General features: G+C 47.8%; 1 long non-coding RNA gene across 1 annotated transcript in view; it reads left to right on the forward strand.

The window, feature by feature from the left end:
• Nucleotides 1-1379: 1379 nt before the first annotated feature.
• The window catches only part of LOC143793923 (uncharacterized), a 53128-nt gene continuing 36681 nt past the window's right edge, over nucleotides 1380-17826 (forward strand). Inside the window, exon 1 of the long non-coding RNA XR_013220336.1 lies at nucleotides 1380-1654. This is a non-coding gene — a long non-coding RNA (uncharacterized LOC143793923). The remainder of the gene's footprint in view (nucleotides 1655-17826) is intronic.

Below are 17826 nucleotides of genomic sequence, written 5' to 3' on the forward strand. Positions count from 1 at the left end.
TTCAGTCACTATGTGGTGGTAATATGTGGTCTGGTCATGATGTTTTGGTATTTGTTCCTTGTATTTGATATTATTCGATCACTGTGGTGGTAATATGTCATCTGGTCATGGTGTGGCGGTATTTGTGCCTTGTAGATAGTATTATAGAGGGGGGGGCGCCAAACTCGGGAACAGCCCCGGGCGACCAAAGCTCTAGCTACGCCTCTGGTTACCACGCCCCCGGTCATCGGGCCCCCCCTGGACATTTTGTTCTGTGTTTGCTTCTGCCGAACGCCCGATGCATAACAACACTGTGGTGATTTAAAGATACACCTACAGTGTTGTTAATGCATCGGGTGGACGAAAATGGGCGCTGTACCTTTAAGTTGAGTCTGGCCGGGTGCATCATGGTCCGACTCCTGACGTCACACTGCTCGTGCTCGCATTTCCTCATTCATTCTGAGCAGAGCAGAGCAGCGTGCAGTGTGCCAGGTCACGTGTCGGCGGCGGGTAAAGTAGGCTGAGGAGGAGGGGGAGGCAGCGGGCTGTCAGGCAGGCAGAGTTACTGAAAGTTACGAGAGTGCACTGCGGCCAGTCTCTCTGAGTCTCTGCAAGTCTCATGAGCAGATGAGGCTTCAGGTGGCTGCGCCTGGCAGTGTGTGGCTGATGAGGGAAGGCGAGTGGGGGCTGCATCCAACAGGGTTCAGTGGGAGGATAGTGGGGAGTGGGACTGCCAGCCCCCACTAGCCTCCCCCCTGGACCCTGCAGCCCCCCAGTCCCCACTAGCCTCCCCTGGACCATGCAACCTCCAGTCCCCACTAGACTCCACTCTGGGCCCTGCAGCCCCCAGTCCCACGAGTCTCCCCCTGGACCTTGCAGCCCCCAGTCCCCACCAGCCTCCCCTCTGGGCCCTGCAGCCCCCAGTCCCACTAGCCTCCCGCTGGACTCTGCAGCCCCCAGTAGCCTCCCCCCTGGGCCCTGCAGCTCCAAGTCCCCACTAGCCTCCCCCTGGGCCCTGCAGCCCTGTAGCCTCCCCCTGGGCCCTGCAGCCCCAAGTCCCCACCAGCCTCCCCCTGGGCCCTGCAGCCCTCTAGCCTCCCCCTGGGCCCTGCAGCCCCAAGTCCCCACTAGCCTCCCCCTGGGCCCTGCAGCCCTGTAGCCTCCCCCTGGGCCCTGCAGCCCCAAGTCCCCACCAGCCTCCCCCTGGGCCCTGCAGCCCTCTAGCCTCCCCCTGGGCCCTGCAGCCCTGTAGCCTCCCCCTGGGCCCTGCAGCCCCAAGTCCCCACCAGCCTCCCCCTGGGCCCTGCAGCCCTCTAGCCTCCCCCTGGGCCCTGCAGCCCCAAGTCCCCACTAGCCTCCCCCTGGGCCCTGCAGCCCCCAGTCCCACTAGCCTCCCGCTGGACTCTGTAGCCTCCCTCCTGGGCCCTGCAGCACCCAGTCCCCACTAGCCTCCTCCTTTGCCCTGCAGCCCTCTAGCCTTCCCTGGGCCCTGTTGGATGTGGCAGCCAGTCATGGACTATATAGGAGGGAGAAGCTGATGTGTATATGACACGATCGTGTTCATATAGACATCACAGTGCCCCTAACACTTTCTCTCTTATTTTTAGCTACCAGCTGAAGCTGCTGGCTAGAAACACAGTGGATGCCACGTTGACATCATGGAAGACTCCTCAAGGTTTGTTTGGTCCTTGAATAATGTATAGAGAAATGCAGAGCTGTAGTACACAACCCGTATAACACCCCTCTCCCATATACAGTATCAGCGCCCTGTTCTTTGGTGCTAGCATTCTTAGAATTATAAAATTGTAGAGTTGGAAGGGACCTCAAGGGCCATCGGGTCCAACCCCCTGCGAATGCAGGTTTACCTAAGGGCAGGCGCACACGGACGATTTTGCTGCGATATTCTTGTCATTAAGGGAGACAAACTGCTTCCAAAAATATGAATCGTGCCACTGGGCGTGGCTTATTAGTATGGGTGGGGTTATTGAAAATGGGCGTGGCCAAAATTCCGGCCGCCGCGACTTAGAGGACCTGTTGTTAAAAATTTGAATCCCACCCCTGGTTATACCTGTACCAATAGTCATGTTATTTGTCATTTGCTGTCCATTTGATTGATGCCCTATCTGCATGAAGGCTGTTTTTACTGAGTCTTCCTCTGTGTATTGTTTTTAACCTTATATTTGAATTTATCCCAGATTTGCCATCTATTGATGGGATATTAATTTGAATTACGTGAATTAGTATCGGAACATGGAGGCCCTTGTTCTTTCGACAGATGCCTAAAATATGTATATGATGAGAAGGAGTCTGTCCGGAACAAAGCAGATACACGATGATATGACGCAGTGTCAGAGGCAGAGGGGAATGATGGGAGAGGGAGCGTCAGCTGACGCTCTTCTCCATCATTGCATTGAACTGTACCGGCCACTATGACACCGTTATAGTTGAATGTGGGGGGGAGGGAACCACTGTTTGGCACACGACAGGGCTCGGAAGGGAAGTAGTGACTAGTGATGAGCGAGTATACTCATTGCTGGGGTTTTCCCAAGCACGCTCGGGTGGTCTCCAAATGTTTGTGACTGCTTGGAGATTTAGTTTTTGTTGACTCAGCTGCATGATTTACAGCTGTTAGCTAGCCTGAGCACATGTGGGGGTTGCCTGGTTGCTAGGGAATCCCCAATGTAATCAAACTGTCTAGCAGTTGCAAATCATGCAGCTGCTGCTAGGAAAACTAAATCTCCGATCAGGCACAAATACTCGGAGACCACCCGAGCAACGAGTATACACGCTCATCACTAGTAGTGACGTTTTGGAATACAGACTTTGATGGAATGGTCTGCGAGCGTCATGTTGTGTTTGCAGAGCCCCTGATGTGCCTAAACAGTAGAAACCCCCCACAAGTGACCCCATTTTGGAAACTACACCCCCAAGTAACTTATCTAGATGTGCCTAAACAGTGGCAATGCCCAACAAGTGCGCCCTTGATGGAAAAAATCTACTTTTTACTGATATGTGAATTTTATAATGTAGTGGCATACATGAGTTGTGTAGTGTTCGTCAGGTTGTCAGTTGTGTAAGTCAGAAATGAATTTAGTAGTGCATGGAGGTGTGGTACAGTCTGAAGCATTCTTTCATGCACAAACCAGGTTTATTGGGGCAGGTGTCGCATTGATATATGTGTCCTTGCATATTCCCCTTTTGTAACACACTCGGCACCTCTTTTGCGACCTACATTTTTTTTGCACTTTGAGGGACCTCCCCCGGGAAATGTTGACCTGGTACGATACGAGCACCTTCAGTTCCAGAAGTACTGGGGCCCTCTCCTTCCTGAGTGCCAAATAGGCCTTGATTACTACCTCCTGGAACTGAAGGTATGACGTATTGGTGTGGCCTGCACATCGTGACATAAGGAAAGCATTGAGCATTGCCGTACAGTGCTTTTCCATCTGGCCCAGACCGACAGAGCTTCTTCCACCCAGGACTCGTCTGCAAAGAATACAATAAAGACACATTTCACTTCTCATATTCTCAGCGCGTCACCATCTGTTCCCAATCTGCACAAACTCCTCATCCTACTAGTACCCCAGTGCTGCTGCCATATGTGTCCCTATTACTGCACCTGCTGTGTGGTTCTCTGTGCCCTCTAAATTCTAAAGCACCCCTCTATAATATAGTAATGCTGGGTGCAAGTGCCCTAGAAAACAGTGCCCACATTTTGCTCCCTAGAAAGTAATATTGCCCTGTGTGCCCCTTTGATAGTCACAGTAACCTGAGTTCCCCTATAACAATAAGTGCCCACTTAACATTGAATAATGTCCCAAGTCTGCCCCTGTACAGCTCCCCTACACACAGCATGATGCTCTCTTATACATAACATGATGCCTCCTCACTGTAATGCACCCCCACACAATATACTGACCCCTTAGTAGCCCCCAAACTGCTTGAAGGCCCCAACATTGTATGATGGCCTCTTCACTGTAATCCCTACACTGTATGATGGCCCCTTCACTGTAATCCCCACACTGTATTATGGCCCCCCTCACTGTAATCCCCACACTGTATGATGGCCCCCTAGATAGCCTCCATATAGTGTAATGTGCCAGATAGGCCTCAATATAGTATAATACAGACGTAGGCAAAAGGCGGGCCACTTCTGGCCCTTTGGTTGTTTCTATCCAGCCCGAAGACAGAAACACTGAAAGTGCAGGAACTCACATGTGATCTCATAGCTTGGTGTTAGTCACGCCCCGCTATATTACTGTTGGTGGAGCAGCTTCTGCTGGAGGAAGGGAGGAGCTGCTGGGATCACTCACAGCAGTGTAGCTCCAGCTTCTGTTGTAGCATCACTGAGAAGTCACTGCAGTGCCCAGCAGCTTCTGCACATACCTGGTAATCAGTCACCTTATAAGCGGGGATGTTTGTGATTAGAACTAGAAGGTATTTGTGCTGGGTCTGTGCTGTGTAAATGAAAACCGGCAGAGCTGTGTCCTTTTAACCCCACAACTGCTGGATCACAGCTTGAAATCAAACTGGAGGGAGAGCAGCTAATTATTAACTGCTACATCATTCTCTCCCTCCCCGGCAACTTCTAGCAGCTCAGGGATCAGGCTGATATGAGATAAAACACTTTGGCCAATTATACAATGTCCAATATTGAATTGTGCCCTCAGCCTCACTACATGCAGCCTGGAAATCTCACAGTCTGTGTGCACCCCCCTCCCTCTATCCTCCAGTAGTGAAATATGTTTCCCAAACTTCTCTTCATTTTGTGTGCCCCATGTACTCTGATGGCTGGTCTGTGTGCCGGGTCATATTTGCCAATGGGCATTTGAGGGCACATGCCTAGGGTGCCAGGATGCAGGGGGGGGGCGGACAGTTTTTTTTAAAATTTGGGGTCAAAAACACCCACCTAACACCCCCCCACCATACCCACCATACTCACCCTCCTCCAGCAGGGCCTGCAAATCCGATGGTCTCAGCGCCGGCAGTTCGTCCTGTGCTCAGTGGTCACGTGGTACCGCTCATTATGGTGATGAATATGGACGCATATTCATGATGTTAATGAGCGGTACCACGTGACCGCTCACACAGGAAGAAGCTGCGCTGGGACAGAGATGCAGGGACATTCAGCACTGTGTGAGGAGGGTGAGTATGACGGGGGCAGATGAAGGAGGATGGGGGAGGACGGGGGAGCCATGCATACAAGTTGGGACTGGGGAACCATGCATACAAGATGGGAGGGGGAACTGTTACGGATCTGCAACACAGAACTTAGGTAGAAGGGGGAAAACTGACCCTGCACTATGACTAGGCTGAAACCCTAAGATGGAGTAGGAGACCCATTCCTTGCGAATAGACCCACCGACGATCCTAGGTTAATCTCAAGCGAAGACCTATAGATAAGGGGAAAGGGTACCCTAAAAGAACTAAGGACTGGGTACAAAAACGAGTCACCTCCTAGTAGAAAACACAGAGAAGGCTGCAGAAACCAATGGAAAACAGAAACTAAGGCTAGCAGAACCAGAGGAACCAGTACTGCACAAATAACACACAGAACGCTAAGCAAAGCACCAAGCTAGAGCTCAAGCAGATTAACACTGTTGTCCAGCAAGGACTGGGAGGCAGGTGCTGGTTAATAAAGAGTTAAACAAATACCTGACCCAAGACAAACCCAGCACCGGAGTAAAAAGACCAACAGCCAGAACTCCACAAGAAAATGGCAGATAGTAACAAACTAAACAGATTCTAACAGTACCTCCTCTTTAACGAGGATCCCCCGGATCCTCTAGGCCAGGCTTTATTCGAAAATCTCCTGTGAAAAGCCTAAATTAACCTTGAGACTGAGACATCCACAGCTATCACCCAGGAATTGTCCTCGGGACCGAAACCCTTCCAGGACACAAGATACTGTAACCCTCCTCTATGCCACCTAGAATCAAGAATGCGTGAAATCTCAAACTCGCAGTCCTCATCAATTGGAGGAGCAGACGGCATAGCCACCTTATCTGGCGTGTCAACCTTCTTCAGCAAAGATACATGAAAAACTGAATTTTCCAGGACGAAGGAATGTCTAATCTCACCGCTGCCGAATTGATAATGTGAACCACTTTGAAAGGTCCTACAAACTTCGGCCCCAACTTTTTAGAAGGGATTTTAAAACGCAGATTCCTAGAGGACAACCAAATCATGTCCCCAACAAATCTCACCTCCCTTCTACTCTTGTCAAAAAATTTCTTAGACCTTCTATTAGCCTGTTTAAGATTATGGCGCACACTGGTCCAAACCCTTTCCAAATTTCCAGAAAAACTCTCCTCCTCAGGCACCACCGCCCCAATCCTAGAAAAAGGACCGAAAGATGGATTCCTCCCAGTACAACAAAAGAAAGGAGAACACCCAGCTAAAGAAGACGTATGATTATTGAGAGCAAACTCAGCCAGTGGCGTATACAGGGTGGGGCAGCCGGTGCATGTGCCCCGGGCGCAGCAGACAGGGGGGCGCCAGCGGGCCGCCTGATGATGCGGCTCCTCGTCCTGTACTGAGCGGTCACATGGTACCCATAGGGGTGGAGCCGCATATTCATTACTGTAATGAGCGGTAACGGTGACAGCTCAGTACAGGAAGAAGCTGCCGGCGCCGGGGAAGCAGGAACTGCACCACGCCAGGAGTAGGTGAGTATAACGGGGAGGGAAGCACTGCGCTGCGCGATATTCACCTGCTCCTCGTTCCAGCGCCGCTCCGTCTTCAGTAGTGACGCTGAGGTCAGAAGGCGCGGTGATGTAGTTAGTGCGTGCCCTCTGCCTGAATGTCAGTGCTGAAGATGGAGCGACGGCTGGAACGAGGAGCAGGTGAATATTGAAAGTGCCGGGGTCCTGAGCGACGGAGGGGTGAGTATGTGATTTTTATTTTTTTTTATCGCAGCAACAGCAAATGGGGCAAGTGTCTGTATGGGGCATCTTATGGGGCAATAACGTTTGTGCAGCACTATATGGGGCAAGTGTCTGTATAGAGCATCTTATGGGGCCATAACGTTTGCGCAGCACTATATGGGGCAAGTGTCTGTATAGAGCATCTTATGGGGCCATAGTGTTTGTGCAGCACTATAATGGGGCAAGTGTCTGTATGGAGCATCTTATGGGGCCATAACGTTTGTGCAGCACTATATGGGGCAAGTGTCTGTATAGAGCATCTTATGGGGCCATAACGTTTGCGCAGCACTATATGGGGCAAGTGTCTGTATAGAGCATCTTATGGGGCCATAGTGTTTGTGCAGCACTATAATGGGGCAAGTGTCTGTATGGAGCATCTTATGGGGCCATAACGTTTGCGCAGCACTATATGGGGCAAGTGTCTGTATAGAGCATCTTATGGGGCCATAACGTTTGTGCAGCACTATAACGGGGCAAGTGTCTGTATGGAGCATCTTATGGCACCATAACGTTTGTGCAGCACTATAATGGGGCAAGTGTCTGTATAGAGCATCTTATGGGGCCATAACGTTTGTGCAGCACTATAATGGGGCAAGTGTCTGTATGCAGCATCTTATGGGGCCATAACGTTTGTGCAGCACTATAATGGGGCAAGTGTCTGTATACAGCATCTTATGGGGCCATAACGTTTGTGCAGCACTATATGGGGCAAGGGTCTATATAGAGCATCTTATGGGGCCATAACGTTTGTGCAGCACTATATGGGGCAAGTGTCTGTATGGAGCATCTTATGGGGCCATAATTTACTTTTGTGCACCACTATATGGGGCAAGTGTCTATATGGAGCATCTTATGGGGCCACAATTAACGTTTGTACATCACTATATGGGGAAAATATCTTTATGGAGCATCTTATGGGGCCATAATCAACGCTTCTGCAGCACTATATGGGGCAAATGTCTCTATGGAGCATCTTATGGGGCCACAATCAACGTTTCTGCAGCACTATATTGGGCAAATGTGTCTATGGAGCATCTTATGGGGCCATTATTAACCTTTATGCAGGATTATATGGGGCTCCTGATTCAATATGGATATTCAAAAACACTTAACCTACTGATGTCTCAATTAATTTTTCTTTCATTGGTATCTAATTTAACATCATGGGGATTCAGGAATGTACCTTGGCTTGGTCATACAGTTTCAATAGAGTTAAGGTTCAAATGGGGGAGTTTTTTTTTTTTTTTGGGGGGGGGTTGCCAAACTGATCCTTTGCGCCGGGTGCAGGAAAGGCTAGATACACCTCTGAACTCAGCTAATGGCAGATATTCCTACCACATCTCCTGATTGTCCGCTACAAAACATCTCAAAACTGCTCAACGTCCTGGTTCTTCCTCTCGGTCTGTTCATTGAACTGCAGATGATAGCTCGACGAAAATGACAAATGAACCTTAAGTCTGTCACAAAAGGCACACCAAAAGCGAGCCACAAACTGTGGTCCCCTATCGGAGACACCATGGAGTCTGACAATCTCTTCACAAATGTCCTGGCAACTGTCTTAGCGCAGGGTAATTTATTGAACAGGACCAGATGACACATCTTACTAAACTGGTCCACAACGACCCAGATAACAGAAAAACCCTCAGAGACCGGCAGGTCGGTGATAAAATCCATTGCAAGATGCATCCATGGAGAACTAGAAACCTCTAACGGGTAAAGCAACCCTGCCGCCAGAGTATGAGAAGCCTTAGACCTAGCGTACACGGTACACTGACGCACCCACTTCACAATTTCTCTTAGCCACCCTGGCCACCAGAAACTCTGACTGATCAACTTTCTTGTTTCGGCAATCCCTGGATGACCCGCCAAACAAGACTCATGACATTCCGTAAATAAAGCTCTCCTCAGGGTTTTAGGCACAAATAATTTCCTATACGGAGTGTAAGTTGGTGCAGCATCCTTGGCTTTAAGAATGCTATTTTCCAACTCAGAACCTAATGCTGCCACGACCACCCCTCTCTGCAGAATAGATTCTTCCTTTTCATTATTAACCGCTGGGGAGAAACTGCGAGACAAAGCATCAGCTTTAACATTTTTTGTCCCATGGATATATGTCACACAGAAATGGAACCGGGCAAAAAACAATGCCCTAGCTTGATGGGCATTCAAACGTTTAGCAGCATCCAGCTAGATCAGGTTCTTATGATCAGTAAAGACTTGTATAGGATGTCTAGCGCCCTCCAAAAAATCCAAAAAGTCGCCAATGTTCAAGCGCAAGCTTAATAGCCAGCAATTCTCGGTTCCCAACATTGTAGTTGAGCTCCGCCTCTGAAATTTTTTTAGAAAAGAAAGTACAGGGATGCACCCCATTCTCCCCCTCCTGGGACAGAACAGCCCCCACTCCTACTGATGAGGTGTCCACCTCTACCAGAAAGGGCTTAGTCTCATCTGTCTGGATCAAAACAGGAGCAGAGCTAAACCTCTCTTTGAGATGCTCAAAAGCCTTAATAGCCTCAGGGGACCATTGGACAGTATTGGAACCCTTCTTAGTAAGATCAGTAAGGGGTTTTAAAGGCGATAACAGAAACATTCTTTATGAATTTTCTATAATAATTAATAAACCCCAAAAATCTCTGAATCGACTTCAAGCATTCATGTCTAGGCCACTCCAATACCGCCTGAACCTTCACGTGTCCACCTCAAAACCATCATTGGAAACAAAGTACCCCAAAAAACTAATTTTCTGTACCGCAAACTCGCATTTCTCCAGTTTAGCAGGATGTCATTAATGAAATGTTGAAAGAACGCCAGAGCGTTTGTAAGGCCGAAAGGCATAAATAGACACTCAAAATGACCTTCCGGGGTATTAAAGGCTGTTTTCCATTCATCGCCTTCTTTAGCCTGCAGCAAATTCTATGCCCCGTGGAGATCGATCTTAAGGTACCGTCACATTAAGCGACGCTGCAGCGATATAGACAACGATGCCGATCGCTGCAGCGTCGCTGTTTCGTCGTTGTGTGGTCGCTGGAGAGCTGTCACACAGACAGCTCTCCAGCGACCAACGATGCCGAAGTCCCCGGGTAACCAGGGTAAACATCGGGTTACTAAGCGCAGGGCCGCGCTTAGTAACCCGATGTTTACCCTGGTTACCAGTGTAAATGTAAAAAAAAAACAAACGCTACATACTTACATTCCGGTGTCTGTCGCGTCCCCTGGCGTCCGCTTCCCTGCACTGTGAAAGCGCCGGCCCTAAAGCAGAGCGGTGACATCACCGCTGTGCTCTGCTTTACAGCCGGCCGGCGCTGACACAGTGCAGGGAAGCGGACGCTGGGGGACACGACAGACACCGGAATGTAAGTATGTAGTGTTTGGTTTTTTTTACATTTACAATGGTAACCAGGGTAAATATCGGGTTACTAAACGCGGCCCTGCGCTTAGTAACCCGATGTTTACCCTGGTTACCAGTGAAGACATCGCTGAATCCGCGTCACACACACCGATTCAGCGATGTCAGCGGGTGATCCAGCGACGAAATAAGGTGCTGGCCTTCTAGCTCCGACCAACGATATCACAGCAGGATCCTGATCGCTACTGCGTGTCAAACACAACGATATCGCTATCCAGGATGCTGCAACGTCACGGATCGCTATCATTATCGTTGTTAAGTTGTTCAGTGTGAAGGTACCTTTAGAGAACCACTTGGCTCCAACTATTTGGTTAAACAAATCCGGAATTAGCGGCAAGGGGTAAGGATTGCGCACAGTGATCTTATTAATCTCCCTGAAATCCAGACACGGCCTAAGACCCCCATCTTTTTTTTTTACAAAAAAGAACCCCACAGCCACAGGGGACTTAGAGGGTCTTATATGACCTGCAGCAAGACTAGTCTGCAGGTATTCCTTTAAGGCCTCCCTCTCGGGAATCGTCAGATTAAATAAACGACTGTTAGGGTACCGTCACACAGTGAAATTTTCATCGCTACGACGGCACGATTCGTGACGTTCTAGCGATATCGTTACGATATCGCTGTGTCTGACACGCTACTGCGATCAGACATCACGCTGAGAATCGTACGTCGTAGCAGATCGTTTGGAACTTTCTTTCGTCGCTTGATCACCCGCTGACATCGCTGGATCGTTGTGTGTGACACCGATCCAGCGATGTGTTCGCTTGTAACCAGGGTAAACATCGGGTAACTAAGCGCAGGGCCGCGCTTAGTAACCCGATGTTTACCCTGGTTACCAGCGTAAACGTAAAAAAAACAAACAGTACATACTTACATTCCGGTGTCTGTCCTCCGGCGTCTCAGCTTCTCTGCACTGTGAGCGCCTGCCGGCCGGAAAGCGGGCACAGCGGTGACGTCACCGCTCTGCTTTCCGGCTATGGTGCTTACACAGTGCAGAGAAGCTGAGACGCCGGGGGACAGACACCGGAATGTAAGTATGTACTGTTTGGTTTTTTTACGTTTACGCTGGTAACCAGGGTAAACATCGGGTTACTAAGCGCGGCCCTGCGCTTAGTAACCCGATGTTTACCCTGGTTACCCGGGGACTTCGGCATCGCTCCAGCGCCGTGATTGCAAAGTGTGACCGCAGTCTACGACGCTGGAGCGATAATCATACGACGCTGCGACGTCACGGATCGTGCCGTCGTAGCGATGAAAATGGCACTGTGTGATGGTACCCTTAGGGAGAGTAGCAGCTGAGACAAACTCAATAGCGCAGTCGTAATCTCTATAAGGTGGTAGAACTTGTGACTCCACTTCTGAAAATCCTTTCCAGAATTCCTGAATGGCTTCAGGTTGCTCATTTTTCACAACACCTGCAATCTGTACATCACAACATTTCCCATAACACTCCTGACCCCAGGATCATATGGTACTTGACGACCAGTCGAGTACAGGATTGTGCATTTTTAACCAGGGTAACCCCAGGACAACTGGAAAAGGCAATTTATCAAGTACAAACAAATCTAAAGATTCCTGGTGTTCCATATTCACAGTGAGTGGAAACCCAGTGACCTTTCGAGAAACGCACCCATGCTCCAGAGGAGTGTTATCAATCGCCACTACAGGAAAAGGGCATGATAAAGGTATAGAATCAATTTTATACTTGTCTAGAAATTGTTGATCAATCAAATTAAGTGCAGAACCACAGTCCACCATAACTTGAAAATCAATCGAATGACCACGACAGGTAGAACTACCCGAAAAGAAACTCCTGCCAACCGTAAAAAATGCAATACGAAAGGGAGGGTTATTCTGATTTACCTTTTTTTCTCTTTTCCTTGTTTATGCATCCTTCACATTGCTTAATAAAATGGTCAGCCTTACCACAATAATGGCATAGCCCCTCAGAGAATCTGCTGGGAACGAGAGGACATCACCCCAAGTTGCATCGGCTTCCCACAGTCAACAAGGCTCTCCAGCAAAATTGAAACCTTCTCCTCATTCTGTCTACCTCTCAATCTTCTATCCACCCGGATAGCTAATTGCATAGCAGCCTCAAGTGTAGCAGGTGCAGGATATGCAATGAGCAAATCTTTAACCCTGTCATTCAAACCTGCTAAAAACTGACTCTTCAGTGCTGGATCATTCCAGCTGACCTCAGCCGACCATCGTCTGAACTGGGTACAATATCTCTCAGCATTGCCAGAACCCTGTCTCAGCCACCTGAGTTCTGCCTTGGCTGTAGTGACCTGATCAGGATCATCATATAATACCCCAATTGCAGAAAAAAACACTTCTACTGACATCAAACAAGAGTCATCCGGACGCAATGAAAATGCCCAAACTTGCAGCTCACCTCGCAATAACGACATAATAATCCCCACACGCTGTAATTCAGACCCTGAAACCTTGGTCTAAGCCGAAAATAAAGTAAAACAGAAAAACAGTAGGCAACTCACCTTAGGTTCTTCAGAGCGGATTCCAGGGCAATTACTCACGTGCTGTTGTAAGCTGCCAACTTCCAACGTTAACCCTTGCAAACGCTGAGCATGTTGCAGAAATCAGGGAGGGGTGTTTTTTTTTTTTTTTTTTTTATACTTCTTTCTGGCTGGACAAACTGTTATGGATCTGCAACACAGGGCTAAGGTAGAAGGGGGAAAACTGACCCTGCACTATGACTAGGCTAAAACCCTATGATGGAGTGGGCGATTCATTCTTTTCGAAAAGACCCACCGACGATCCTAGGTTAATCTCAAGCGAAGACCTATAGATAAGGGGAAGAGGTTCCCTAAAAGAACTAACGACTGGGTACAAAAACGGGTCACCTCCTAATAGAAAACAAAGAGAAGACTGGAGAAACCAATAGAAAACAGAAACTAAGGCTAGCAGAACCAGAGGTACCAGCACTGCACAAATAACACACACAGAAGACAAAGCAAAGCACCAAGCTAGAGCTCAAGAAGATAAACACTGTTGTCCAGCAAGGACTGGGAGGCAGGTGCTGGTTAATATAGAGTGAAACAAACACCTGACCCAAGACAACCAAGCACCAGAGGATTAGACCAGCAGCCAGAACTCCACAAGAAAATGGTGGATAGTCACAAACTAAACAGATTCTAACACTAAAAACCTGAACCGTAGGTCTTACTAACACAAAGTAGACTGATCCCCGCTACAATAAGGACTGTGCTTAGTGCTACCACTTTTTGCTTTGCTGTTGTTGCCCAGAGGGCTGTGTTTACTTTTTGCTTCTGTTTGGTTCATGCTGCAAGGGCTTTCTTAGAGAGACAGTGTTCCCATGTCTACCTCCGTGTACAGCTGAGTGAGACGATCTACCACAGTCAACAGTGTGATGCAGCAGCAAAAAAGGCAAACACTGTTCTAGGATGTATTAAGAAAGGCATAGCATCTATATCAGGTGAAGTAATTATGCCCTTTTCACCTCCTTGATCAGGCTACCTGGATGGTGAGCGGACTGCAGAGTATGTTCTGCGAGGAACAATTAAAGGATCTGGGAATGGATAGCTTGAAAAAATGAAAGCTAAGAGGTGACAATAGCTGTCTACAAATATCTGAAGGGATGTCACAGTGTAGAGGGATCATCCTTATTCTCATTTGCACATAGAAACACGAGAAGCAATGGAATGAAACTGAAAGGGAGAAGATATAGATTAAATTTTAGAAAAAACTTTTTGACAGTAAGGGTGATCAATGAGTGGAACAGGCTGCCATGAGAGGTAGTGAGTTCTTCTTCATTGGAAGTCTTCAATCAGAAGAGGATGGACAGACATCAGTCTGAGATGGTTTAGTCAACCATGAGCTGCATTGAGCAGAGGGTTGTACACGATGACCCTAGTGGTAACTTTCAACTCTAATCCATGAAGTGCTTAGTGTAGAGCGCAGGATAAATGTGAACTGACCCTGCGATCTTTGGGAGGCAGAACGAACAAATCAGCAGTTCAAGAATTGCATTCATTTTTTTACATTCCTCCTGTGGTATACGTGATAAGACGATTTTATTTTTCACATCACTACCATTACAGCAATACCAGATTTATATCAGTTTTTTAGGTTTTGCAACTTTTACACACTAACAAACACTTTTTGTTACCAACAAAAAAAACTTTTGCACCATATTTTGAGAGTTATAACATTTTAATTTTTCTGTCAGAAAAATCAAGTAAGGGCTTGTGACTGCCTAATCGCCATGATGTACCAGTACGTCGATTTGCAAGAATGCATACATAGGAATTATCTGTAAGTCCCATGTCAGGAAGCGGTTAAACCCAGAGAAACAACACACTAAAACCAATTCTAGAAAAACAGACTAAGCCATTGTGATACCATCCTTGTGGAACCCAGGCCAACAATAATTATTGTGACAGCATTAAAGCACAGCTCAGGCCAGCACCATTACATGATGACACCACTGTGGTAGCCAGGCAGACAACAATGTCACATCATTAAACTACTACCCTATCCAGCAACAGCATGTCACATCACAACATAAGGCAAACTATAAGTGAAGAGTCAGACGGCCATATAACTCGGACAAGGATCGCAACACAATGCTCGGTTTGGCTGGATCTCGATAGGAGCATGACGGCGTATATTTTTATGCAGCTGTCATGCACTGGTTCTGAAAAGCCGCTGGCCAGTCCGAGCATTGTGTTGCTATCCTTGTCTGAGTTATATGGCTGTCTGACTAACTGGTATGACATCCTCACAGTAGAATCCATGCCATCACCTTTATGGCATTATCATAATGGAATGAAGCCTCAAGACATAGACTAGCAACATATTGTAATGATAGATCCAAGGCTGGCTAGCACTATTGGGACATAATCACATTGAACACTGGGCCGGCGTCAGAGTCTCTGCAATGGTGACTTTATCCACGGTGACTTTGGGACTGGCTCCCAGGCAAGGGGTGTCCAGCAATTCTTGGTCTCGCCAGGGTTTGAGAAAGTTTACATGATAGACCTTGTGCAGCTTCCGTCTCCCCGGCTAGTGTACTTTGTAAATAACTTTGCCCAGGTTTTTCCACCACCTCGTATGGGCCTTGCCATTTGGCTAGGAACTTGCTCTCCACTGTGGGGATAAGCACTAGCATGTGGTCCCCGGTCTGGAACTGCCTCAGCCTCGCTGATCGATTATACACCCTTGCCAGTGCCTGGAGAAGATGCTCCTTCACGGAAAGCATCACTTTTACCATTCTCTCCTGCACCTGGGCTACATGCTCTATGATGCTCATGTGTGGCATGACTTCAGCTTCCCACGTTTCCTTGGCGATGTCCAGGAGCCCTTGTGGATGTTGACCATACAGGAGCTCGAATGGTGAGAAGCCATGCCTGGGGAACTTCCCTGATGGAAAAGAGCAAAAATAGAAGAAGGTAGTCGCAGTCTCGACCGTCCTTTTCAATCACCTTTTTGAGCATGGCTTTCAAAGTTTTATTGAAGCGTTCGACTATGCCGTCGGTCTGTGGATGGTACACTGAGGTTCGCAGCTGGGCAATCTGGAGGACCCTACACAGTTCTTTCATTACCTTGCTCATGAAGGAGGTTCCCTGGCTGTCAAATCTCCTTTGGCAGGCCTGTCCTAGCAAAAACATGGACAAGTTCCCAGGCAATACTCTTAGCCGAAGAGTTTCTTAGGGACACTGCTTCAGGGTACCGGGTCGTCGCATAGTCCATGACCACCAGAAAATATTGGTGCTCCCGTGCAAACTTAACTAAATGACCTACTAGGTCCATGGCAATTCACTCGAACGGGATCTCTATTACTGGTAACGGGACTAGAGGACTTTGGAAGTGAGAAGAGGGAGCGGTTATCTGGCAGGTGGGCAGAACCTACAATAATTCAGGATCTCCCTGTAACTTCCCGGCCAATAGAACCTCTGCAATATTCTCTCCTGTTTTTTCTCCACCCCCAGATATCCCCCCAGAACATGTGAATGTGCCATGTCTAGAACCCTCCACCGATATGGCCCTAGAACCATCAGCTGCCCCACTATTTCACCTCCCCTCAGTGTAGTTACTCGATACAACAATTCACTATTGAATGCAAAGTGTGGGTAACTGGTGTCAGCCCCCGGCTCTTGAGCAACCCCATCAATCACAGACACATTTTCAAAAGCCCCTTTTAGGGTAAGATTACGCATTTGAGCAGTCCTAAAATTTTCACCAGACACCCCCAGCTCAGGAACTCGGCCTCACTAGTCACCGGTTCATTGTCATCACCAGCTAAGACACACAAGGGGAACTCCTCCATCTCCGACCGCAATGAGAATTCATCAGGGTTGCACTGGCTCCTACATGAGACACTGGGCACCCTGTTGTGAATTTGGATTCTGGGCTCCCCCGGTGGCTACTGGTGGAATTGAACTTGTGACATCATCTTCCCTGTTCACCTGTTCTGATTAGATCTGGGTGTCGCTATATAACCTGGCTTCTCTGTTAGATGCTTGCCGGTCAACAATGTTATCAGAAGCCTCTCTGTGCTTGTTCCTGCTCCCAGACATCTACTAGATAAGTTGGACATTCGTCCATGTTTTGTTTTTGTATTTTGGTTCCAGTTCACAGCTGCAGTTTCGTTACTGTGTCTGGAAAGCTCTTGTTGATCAGGAATTGCCACTCTGGTATTATGAGTTAATGCCAGAGTCCTAAAGTAATTTCTGGATGTGTTTTGTTAGGGTTTTCTACTGACCATGAAAGTATGCTTTCTGTCTTCTGCTATCTAGAAAGCGGACCTCAAATTTGCTAAAACTATTTTCCTGCTGCGTTTGTTGTTTCATCTCATATCACCGCCAATATATGTGGGGGGCTTCTGTCTCCTTTTTTTTTGGGCATTTCTCTAGAGGTGAGTCAGGTCTTATATTTCCCTCTGCTAGCATTATTTAGTTCTCCGGCCGGCGCTGGGCATATAGGGATAAAAAGTAGGACATGCTACCTGGCTACTTCTAGATGATGCGGTAGGTTTAGTTCATGGTCAGTATAGTTACATCTTCCAAGAGCTTGTTCCTATAGAGGCTTATGCTAGTTCTCTGGCCATGGAGATCATGACAGTTTGACCGGCCCACTAAAGGGTTAAAATCCTTGGCTGAGAAAGGAGAGAAATAAGAAGTCTGCTGAGAGTTTTTTTTTTTTTTTTTTTTTTTTTTCTGTGCTCTTAATTGGATCACTTGCCAGTCTGTCTATGCTGCAGTCTTTCTTTTTTTTCTCTCTCCTTATAATCTTTGAATGGCTTTGTGTTCACCTGTTAATAATGGATCTTCAGAGTGTTACTGCAGGTTTGAATAATCTCACCACGAAAGTACAAAATTTGCAAGATTTTATTATTCATGCTCCGGTATCTGAGCCGAGAATTCCTTTGCCGGAATTCTTCTCAGGGAATAGATCTAGCTTTCAGAATTTTAGAAATAATTGTAAGCTATTTTTGTCCCTGAAATCTCGTTCTGCTGGAGACCCTGCACA

The sequence above is a fragment of the Ranitomeya variabilis genome, chromosome 1, assembly GCF_051348905.1.
Source record: "Ranitomeya variabilis isolate aRanVar5 chromosome 1, aRanVar5.hap1, whole genome shotgun sequence".
Lineage (NCBI taxonomy): Eukaryota > Metazoa > Chordata > Amphibia > Anura > Dendrobatidae > Ranitomeya > Ranitomeya variabilis.